The sequence below is a fragment of the Microcebus murinus genome, chromosome 21 (genome assembly GCF_040939455.1).
Source record: "Microcebus murinus isolate Inina chromosome 21, M.murinus_Inina_mat1.0, whole genome shotgun sequence".
In the NCBI taxonomy this organism is placed as follows: domain Eukaryota; kingdom Metazoa; phylum Chordata; class Mammalia; order Primates; family Cheirogaleidae; genus Microcebus; species Microcebus murinus.
The window spans coordinates 9,671,665-9,682,170 of record NC_134124.1 but is presented as its reverse complement, the minus strand read 5'-3'; the positions used below and the strand labels follow the sequence as shown (position 1 = coordinate 9,682,170).

The 10,506-nt window shown below is 44.1% G+C and overlaps 1 non-coding gene across 1 annotated transcript; it reads left to right on the top strand.

Annotated features, from left to right (window-relative positions):
• The first annotated feature begins 578 nt into the window (after positions 1 to 578).
• Positions 579 to 706, top strand: LOC142863443 (U11 spliceosomal RNA). Its single transcript, XR_012914209.1, has one exon. It is a non-coding gene; the product is annotated as a U11 spliceosomal RNA (small nuclear RNA).
• The last annotated feature ends 9,800 nt before the right edge of the window (positions 707 to 10,506 follow it).

Sequence of the window (10,506 nt, the reverse complement as noted above, 5' to 3'; positions counted from 1 at the left end):
GATCCAACTGAACCATGAAGTTTCATTTCTACTGACTTACTACTTCTTTTAATTCTCACTACATTACTAGGAGTTTCATTAAGGGCAAAAAGTGCTATCTTCATATGACAAATAAATTATCCACTAGTGGCTGGGCATGGTGGTTCATGTCTGTAATCCCAGCACTTTTGGAGGCCAAGGCAGGAGGATCACTGGAGGACACGAGTTCAAGACCAACATGGACAACATAGCAAGGACTTGTCTTTACAAAAAAACAAAAACAAAGAAATTATTCACTGATAAATATTACTGTTGTGGAGCCCTTCCTGACTCTTACACCCTATCATACCTCATCTGTTAATCCCCATAACAAATCCATTCTACAGATGAAGAGATTCAAGACATTTACATCATTTGCTCAGCTGGTGAACGGTGGAGCTGAAATACAAACTCAGATTTGTCTGACTCCCAAATGTGAGCACTGCTCTGTGTGTGAAGGGAACTACAAGATTTGGAAGGAACCAGTCCTAACCTTTGGGGTATTCATGATGATATAGACAAAACAGTAAACTCATATTCAAGATACTTTTAAAATATAAAAAAGGGGCTTCTGTCATGAGTGGCACACATAGGGCAACTCAACTGCTCTTCGTGCGGAATTGACATCAAGATATTTTGGAAATATAATAATTGCACGTTAATTACAGCTGTGTTGAGCTATATTAACTAACACTGAGGGATGGTGACGAGAATTATATGACTAGGTGGGATAATCAGGTAAGGATTGGGAAAAAAGGGTTTTGAATGAGAAAAAGGCTTCACTGTCCTGGGAAGAGGGAAAGGTGTCAACCTAAAATAATAATGGAGAGATTCCCCAAAGATATTGAGTTTACTTGGGAGCAAGCGGAAGGACTGGGATCTGGGAACATGAGTGCCATGGCACTGCATGGGGCTCCACGGGGATACCCAGGGAGGCAGAGGAAGGTAAGGGTTTTTAAAGGCAAAATGAAGAAAGTTACAATAAGTTGTTTTGAAACTGTCATCCTTGGCTACAGAGACCAATAACAAGGGTGGCATCAATCCAAGGTTGAATAGACAGTTGCTGGGCAGATGTCCTTTTAAAAGCATTCTTTGTGTAAGGTTGTGGTGGCTTTTGTGCAATATTGTGATTTTCAGAGAGTCCTTGCAGTAGGTTTTTTTTTTTGTTTTTTTTTTTTTCTGAGACAGAGTCTCGCTTTGTTGCCCAGGCTAGAGTGAGTGCCATGGTGCCAGCCTAGTTCACAGCAACCTCAAACTCCTGGGCTCAAGCAATCCTACTGCCTCAGCCTCCCAAGTAGCTGGGACTACAGGCATGCACCACCATGCCCAGCTAATTTTTTCTATATATGTTAGTTGGCCAATTAATTTCTTTCTGTTTAGAGACTGGTCTCGCTCTTGCTCAGGCTGGTTTTGAACTCCTGACCTTGAGCAATCCACCCTCCTCGGCCTCCCAGAGTAACTAGGGTTACAGGCGTGAGCCACCACACCCGGCCTCCTTGCAGTAGTTTTGATCATAGGCATATGTGCATGAGAGCCCCTCTTGTATGGTGTCCTGACCCCACTTTGTCAGGGAATGGCATAAACAACTCTGTTTTGATTCTGACAGCTTTCCCAAAGGCATATCGAGTCACAAGTATGCTTGTCCAAAAGCTTAGAACAGGGCTTAGCGAACTTTTATGTTAAGAGATAGAAATATTTTGTGGAATTTGTGGACTGTAAGCTCTCCCTCACAACTACTGCCCTTTGCCAATGTATCACAAACACAGCCATAGATGATAATGAACAAATTGGCATGCCATTTGGCATTCCATTCCAATGGAATTTCATTTATGGACATTGGTATGTGAATTTCATATGATTTTCATGAAGTATTGTTTTTCTTTTGATTTTTTTCAACTATTTAAAAATGTAAAACTCTTCTTAACTCTCAAGCCATGCAAAAACAGTCAGTGGGCAAGATTTGACTCCTGGGCAGTAGTTTGCCAACCCCTAAGTTAGTAGCAAGACAAAAGAAGTTATTTAAGAGCTTGAGTGGGAAGTTTAAGCCAGAGACTATTGCAAAGACCTACCAGGAAGGGAAAGGAATGAGAGAGGAGGATAAGAATTTATAAAAGATCCTAAAGCACAGGCAGGTAAGTGGCTTTTACAAAAAAGTGAGTCAGAAGAATAGGGTTAATCAAATAGGACTCCAATGTTGGACTCCTGATTCCCTTGTTTACCTTTTTTCCGCTGGAATGCAACTGATTCATTCATTCAGTGAGTATTAATTTAGCACCACTATGGTTAATCACTGTGGCTTTCTGCCTAGAACCTAAAACTATAAAAAAAAAAAAAGTCTGTCATTTATTCTAAAAAATGAAATTAAGAAATGCCAAGGGTGGTTACTTGATTATTTTAGCTGCATATGTGTAAGTTTTGGTATGGTGTGTCTTATCTTAATTCATCTCAAAGTATTTTCTAATTTACTTTGTGATTTCTTCTTTGATCCATTGATTATTTAGGAATGTGTGGTTTAGTTACCATATATCTGCAAATTCACCAAATTTCTTCCTGTTATTGATTTCTAATTTTGTTCCATTGTGTTTGGAGAACATGCTTTGTATTATTTGAATCTTTTAAAATTTATTGAGGTTGGCTTTATGGCCTAGTGTATGGTTTTCCCTGAAGAATGTTCTGCATACTCTACAGAAAAAATATATATTCTGCTGTTCTTGTGTAGAGTGTTATGTAGGGAAGTTTAAACTTTCCCTCTGAAGGTTTGATAATTGAGTATGCTAAAATAAGTCGACAAAAGACAAATTAACAGGAGACAAGGCATACAGATTTATTAACATGCAAGCACATGGGAATCACACAAAGTATGAAACTCAGAGCAGGGCGGGATAGATGAAGCTTAAATACCCTCTTCAAAGGGAAGATGTAGGTAAGTTTAGAGGAAGACTAATTATTTTTAGGGGAGATGAATGGGCCTGAAGAACGGACAATAGCCTGGGACAAAGTTCCTCTGGGCTCTGGGGAAGGTGGTTACAAGCCACAGGAAGGTGAGGGGCAGAGCTGCACTACAAACAAAGGTCATTTTATTTATTTATTTACTTTTATTTATTTAATTTTTCTTTCTGAAGCAAAGCAGCAGGTAAAAGGCCATTTTATTATGCAGGTAGTCTCAGGAAGAATAGATGAAAAGTCTGTTTGGGTGGGTCTGGTGACAACCTTTAGTTTCTTTTTTATGACTATTCTTCCCCAGGTAATGAGACAGTGAGGTAATTTAGACAGTGGATTGAAGACAATGCTGTTTCTTTTGGAAGAACTTCCCTCAGATAACGGAACTTCAGAGAAAGCCCCTCCAAGCACTTGGGGAGAGAAACAAGGGAAGGTCAGGGGGACCTTGATTCTGAGGCGGGCTTCTAAGGCCTCCCAGTTTCCTTTAATTCAAAGTGCTCAGCATGTCGAAGCACCGGACTTTGGAGTATTGTTTTCTGAGCCCCAGAAGTTCTATAGGAGTCTATAAGCTCTAGTTGGTTTATGGTGTGAGAGCCGGTTTCCCTCAGCCCCAGGAACAGAAAGGCAGAGTAACCGAGGCTGCAAATAACAAAGGAGTTTATTGATGAGCTCGAGCTAGGGTCCAAGTCCCAGAGCACCAACGCTGTGACCTCCCTCCTGACGAGGACCCCACCCCGGGGTAAAGGTTGAGCTTTTATACTTTTTTCTGTGGGTTACATACGCAGGACACACCATCCCTCCTTCCTCCTTAGTTCATTCGCTCCTTTAAAAGTGGCAGGACTCTCCAGTTGTAATCAGCGTCATTTTGGGGAAGGGAGAGGACCCTCGTCAGGGAAAGCTAAACTTAGGCCTACTCCAGGAGGTTCAGCCTGTCATGGAGTCACTCCTACTCCCATTCCCGTTCTACAATAGTGTAGTTCAATGCTTCTATTTCCTTATTGGTCTTCTACCTGGTGGTCCTAGTCATTGTTTAGAGTGAGTTGTCGAAGTCTCCAACTGTTATTGTTGAATGGTCTATTTGTCCCTTCTATTGTGTCCGTTTTGCTTCATGTATTTTGGTGCTCTTTGTCAGGTACATATATGTCTATAATATCTTTTTATTTCATGCACTTTCTTAATCCAAAATGGATTTAAGTGGTTAGAGTATAGCAAGAAATCATAAACTGGAAGTAGATAAGAAAGAAAAAGCAAAACAGGAGGCGCAACATAAAATAGGTTTTTGTCTTCTTGTTTACCATTGTCATGTGAATAGAAACCTGTTACAGGTTTCTATAAACCTTCCACAGGTCCTTGTGGAATTATTATTATTTTGAGACAGTCTCTGTTGCCTGGGCTAGAGTGCCAGCGATCCTCCTGCCTCAGCCTCCCGAGTAGCTGGCACTACAGGTGCACACCACCATGCCTGGCTAATTTTTTCTATTTTTAGCCTGCCTGGCTAATTTTCTTTCTACTTTTAGTAGAGGCGGGGGTCTCACTCTTGCTCAGGCTGGTCTCAAACTCCTGAGCTCAAGCAATCCTCCCGCCTTGGCCTCCCAGAGTGCTAGGATTACAGGTATGAGCCACCACACCCGGCCTGGTCCTCCTGGAATTAAAATAACACCAGGAATAAGGTTAACACAAAAATGAAGTCATATATGTTACAAGTGCACCATAAATTTGGCATCCAATTAAAGTGGAAACCTGATTGGTTATCCAATTGTTGGTGCCCCTGAGCTAAATAAAACAAGAGATGATACCAAGAACAATAGAGAAATTTCTTCCTAGGGTCATCACTAAACTGAGTCCTCCATCCTAAACAGAATATATGCCTTAAGTTTAGGACTCCCCTCCCCCCCAGGAGTGATGTTACAGTTAGTCTATGTGGGCTGGCACATTTGAGTGTGCAAATTGTGTAGTGCCCAACTGCAAGATAGCCATAATATTGTAGTTTATGCAAACAACACCTGCCCCCACTCTGCATTTGGGCAATAATTAACCTGGGCAGCCATAGGAGGTCCATAAAACCTATGAGTGATCCCTGTTCTGATACTGTGCACTATATATTTAGGAATTGTAGGAGAACAGAGTATGCCACCCCAAAATATGCCCCTTTTGCATAAGAATTATTTTAAGCTAATTATTTTGAGAAACAGCAGACACAGGAGAAACTCTGAAAACAGAATAGATGTTACCCTTTTGTAAGAGAAATTCACATTTATAAAAGAAATCTCCATGTATGGGGATGTCTCCCTGTACTAGGAAGAGAAGGACATTCTAAATCACAAGAAACTCTTTATCAACGGAGAAAGCACTGACTTAAACCTGAATTACAAACCTTACCCTTATTTACTTTACATTTTCTGCTCACCTCATAATTTACCTCGCTCATACCTTTCTTTCTTTGATTTAGCTGAAGATGGTATTTATTTATTTATTTATTTATTTATTTATTTTTTTTTTTTGAGACAGAGTCTCACTCTGTTGCCCAGGCTAGAGTGAGTGCCGTGGCGTCAGCCTCGCTCACAGCAACCTCAAACTCCTGGGCTCAAGCGATCCTCCTGCCTCAGCCTCCCAAGTAGCTGGGACCACAGGCATGTGCCACCATGCCCGGCTAATTTTTTGTATATATTAGTTGGCCAATTAATTTCTTTCTATTTATAGTAGAGACGGGGTCTCACTCTTGCTCAGGCTGGTTTCGAACTCCTGACCTCGAGCAATCCGCCCGCCTCGGCCTCCCAGAGAGCTAGGATTACAGGCGTGAGCCACCGCGCCCGGCCTGAAGATGGTATTTAAGCCTGAATTCTAAGCCACCTCTTTGAGAGTGACTCATTTCCCTTGGTCTCTCCCATGTGTGTATGAGAGATACATGTTGATAAACTTCCGTTTTTCTCTTGTTCATCTGTCTTTTGTTACAGGGGCCCCAGTAGAGAACCTAGAAGAGTGGAGGGACAATTATTTCTTTTCCCCTACAAGGTGCTGTGGGTGGTGCCCAAGAAATAAGGAACAGCAAAGAGTCTGTCCAAAAGGAAATCAAGCCTCTGCACCTCATCTTTGGACACAATGTTCCAACCAGCTGGGTTAACCGAGTACCCTGAGAAAAGAAGGTGAGTAGGGAAGGTGCGTAGCTCCCCCAATCTCCCGGGCCGATTGAAAAAGTAAAGCAAGGGTTTCTCGCATTTCCCAGGATGAGCGTTTTCTTACTGTGTTTGGGGAGTATCATGAGAAACACGATTACATGAGGGCAATGCTAAAGCTAGGAGCTCTGCGCTGCCTGTGGTGTGTCCGGGGAGAAGCAATACGCGTTCATTATGACACATAAGAGAAGTGACCCTCGGGGGCCCTCCCTGGAGGAAGGTGACACAGGCTCACACCGCACAGCACCTGTGGGCACGCACGCTGCCACCTCCAGGTCTTCCAGGAACTCCGCCCAGGTGACTAGAGCAGGGGACTAGAACCAGTGGCTAGAGCAGGTGACCCGAGCAGGTGACTAGAGCAGGCCGCAGGCAAAGCATGAGAGAGAATCTCCAGTTCTAAATAAGATGACAGGAGCACCAAAAATAATACCTAAATGATGTTTTAAGTAGTATAGAAATCCTGGCCAAATTATTCAGGAACTCCTCTCTGACCTTTTCCCTGAGTTGGGACTCCCCTTCTCCGTAACATCTTCAGTAACCAAAGCCCATACACAGGGACAAAGACAAGCCCCGTTCTGTGTCCACTCTCTCCCCTGGAGCGAGCACTGTGATGGCAGAGTGCTGGGATAGCACCCTGGAAATGAGGCCTTTCCAGAGTGGATTGTGACAAAACAGGTCACAATAGCTCAGATGTCAATCTTAAATGGTATGATAGACCACCTGCTTACTGGCTAAAGGGAGGGTGTGTCCTGCCTTGTCTTCCCTTTACCTGTGAAGCCAGCATCACTCCATAACAAACATGGTCAATAGACTATTCATAGTCTACAGCTCATCCAGCTTCCATTCTCATTGATATATCTCACCACAAAAAAGTTTTAAGGCACATTTTTCATTGGCTAGTGCCCTAACAAAGGGGCCTCTGCTGCCATTGACCCCACTTCTTTTTTTTTTTTTTTTTTTTTTTTTTGAGACAGAGTCTCACTTTGTTGTCCAGGCTAGAGTGAGTGCCGTGGCGTCAGCCTAGCTCACAGCAACCTCAAACTCCTGGGCTCAAGCGATCCTCCTGCCTCAGCCTCCCGAGTAGCTAGGACTACAGGCGTGCGCCACCATGCCCGGCTAATTTTTTATATATATATCAGTTGGCCAATTAATTTCTTTCTATTTATGGTAGAGACGGGGTCTCGCTCTTGCTCAGGCTGGTTTTGAACTCCTGACCTTGAGCAATCCGCCCGCCTCGGCCTCCCAAGAGCTAGGATTACAGGCGTGAGCCACAGCCCACTTCTTTTTTATTTATTCATTTATTTATTTATTTTTATTTCATCATATTATGGGGGTACAAATGTTAAGGTTATGTATATTGCCCATGCCCCCCTCCCACCTCGAGTCAGAGCTTCAAGCGTGACCATCCCCCAAACGTTGCACATCTCACTCATTATGTCTGTATATACCCATCCCCTCCTCCCCCCTCCCACCTGCCCGACACTTCTTCCGTAACACGAGAGTTGAGCCCTTGCTGTGTGCCAGGGACTGTGCCAAGCAACTTCCATTTATTGTCTTTTTCACCATTCACAATAAATACATGATAGAGATATTTCTATCTCTAGTCTATGGATGAGGGAACAGGTCATATGGAGGTTAATTATCTTGTGTGTGTATGTTAGAAGATGCAGGCTAAAAGGACTTTAAAATCATTTGGTTTGAGCCTCTGTCACTGTGCTGTCCGTGGCTGGACTTTGAAGTGTTTCCCCAGTTCTTGGGCTCCTGGCTTGGAGGAATCACAAGCCCTGGCCCACGTGATGGAGAGAGGTGACAGGCACTCAGCAAGTGTGAGTGAAGAATGAATGGAAAGAAAGTTTAAGGGTGCAAAGCAAAAGTCGTTTCCTAAGGGGAAACGGGTCTGTCTCCTTGAGTGGAGAAGACACTGTCTTCTTCTGCGTTTCTCCTTTTATATGCTAGTAGTGTATGTATGTGGGGGAAAAGTCACCGTTGATGGTATTTTTCTGTTTTCTCATTGGTGGTCCGGCTAGCATGGAACCCCATGCTAGAATTAGAGAATTAAAGAATTACCCCATTCTTTAAGACTGAAATCATTGTTTTCCCTGGTTATTTTTCTCTATTTCCTTCTTATTGTTTCTTCTTTAACTCTTTCCTCCCTCTTGTTTTTCTGTCCCCATCATTCCATTATCCCTTTTTTTTCTGTCCCTAACACCTTCATTTTACAGATCAGGAAACTGAGCTAAAAGGAGTTAAGTCACATGGCCATGATCACACAGCCAGGAAGTGGCTCTGGGTTAACACCCATCACCGGGCCCCCAGTTCTGTGGGAGTCTGTGGCCTAATCTTTCATGATTTGAGGGTTTGTGCTGTCCCCGGGTATTTGGTCATCGTGCAACCAAACTACAACTCAAAAAAAAAAAAAAGGTACGGCAGCATTGAGAAGCAAACACACACATACACACACAGGGGCACCGTACTCCATCCACATCAGATTAACAAAGTCAAACTTTGTGACTCAGAACAGGGAGAAACTCTCTGGCCCTTATCAACTTTCCCCTCAGAAAATCTGCCAAGTGCTCCGTTACCTTTTGAGGTCTTCGTCGCTGTCAAAAAACACATCTAAAAATAGATCTGTCCCCAGCTCTCCCAGAAGAGGCTTCTAACCTAAAAGTGTCACTCCCTTCCTCTTTCCAAAACACAGGCTTCACTGCCCCTTCCTTCCCAACCCAGCGGCTACCTAAGAATATGCCTTCCCCGCACCTGGAAGCTAGACTTCCTTCTTGAGGAAGGGACCAAAGTGTCTCTTGCCAGGCAGGAAAGACCTTTTATGTTAACTTTGGCAAAAATTGCTTTCTCTAAAGCAGAATGACTTCAAGGAAAAGGGTGTGGGTCTTGGCCTAGTCTTTCGCCTCCTGAAGATCAGCTACACGGGACAATGTACGCAAACATACTTTGTAAGCTGCAAATGCCCGGCGCTGTCACGAGCCTCCGCATGTGTTCCCTACGTCTTCAGAATCGCAGGGAGTGGAAGGAAGACGTCTCTAGTGATGCTTCTGGTGACACAGATGTTCCAGCCACAGGAACCCGGGCAGTTTTCCCCGGCCTGGGCTTTCCGTGGGTAACTCCTGATGTGCTGATATGAGATTAGAGCCACCGCAGACAGCAGGCCCGAGACGGGACTCACGCTAGCTAAAACGGATTTTCATCTAAGCCAAAAGAATTGGGAGGAAGGGAAGGAGCCTTGTTCAGCCACGAGAGGACTTCCCGGTTGCTTCCGTGGCCTCGTTAACCTGGAGTCGGTCTTAATACAAAGACACGTTTGCCAGCTTCTTGCCAGGACCACGTGATGCTTGAGCTCCAATGCACACTTTGTCCTGTTAGAGGTGTTGTTCTTTTATTTGACTCATGCATTCACACACTTAATAAAATAGGTATTTAAGTATTTTTTGTTTTATTTTGTTTTGAGATAGAGTCTCACTCTTGCCCGGGCTAGAGTGCCATGGCATCAGCCTAGCTCACAGCAACCTCAAAGTCCTGGGCTCAAGTGACCCTCCTGCCTCAGCCTCCCGAGTACCTGGGACTACAGGCACGCACCACCATGCCCAGCTAATTTTTTGTATATATTTTTAGTTGTCTAGCTAATTTCTTTCTATTTTTTTAGTAGAGACAGGGTCTCGCTCTTGCTCAGGCTGGTCTCGAACTCCTGAGCTCAAACCATCCACTCACCTCGACCTCCCAGAGTGCCAGGATCACAGGCGTGAGCCACCGCGCCCAGCTAGACTTTAAATTCTTATAAACAAAGATTGTGTCTTGTTTGTGGTAGGGTGGTAGGCACACTGTAAATATTTGTTAAATAAAAGAATGAGGCTGGACACGGCGGCTCACGCCTGTCATCCTAGCACTTTGGGAGGCCGACTCAGGAGGATCGCTTGAGCTTGGGAGTTTGAGACTGCAGTGAGCTATGATTGCATCACTGTACTCTAGCCTGGGGACAGAGTGAGACCCCATCTTTAACAAAACAAAGCAAGGCCTGGCACGGTGGCTCACACCTGTAATGCTAGCACTCTGGGAGGCCGAGGGAGGTGGATTTCTCGAGGTCAGGAGTTCAAAACTAGCCTGAGCAAGAGCGAGACCCCATCTCTACTATAAATAAAAATTAATTGGCCAACTAGTATACATAGAAAAAATTAGCCGGGCATGGTGGCACATGCCTATAGTCCCAGCTACTTGGGAGGCTGAGGCAGCAGGATCGCTTGAGCCCAGGAGTTTGAGGTTGCTGTGAGCTAGGCTGATGCCACGGCACTCACTCTAGCCTGGGCAACACAGTGAGACTCTGTCTCAAAACAAAACAAAACAAAACAAAGCAAAGCAAAACAAG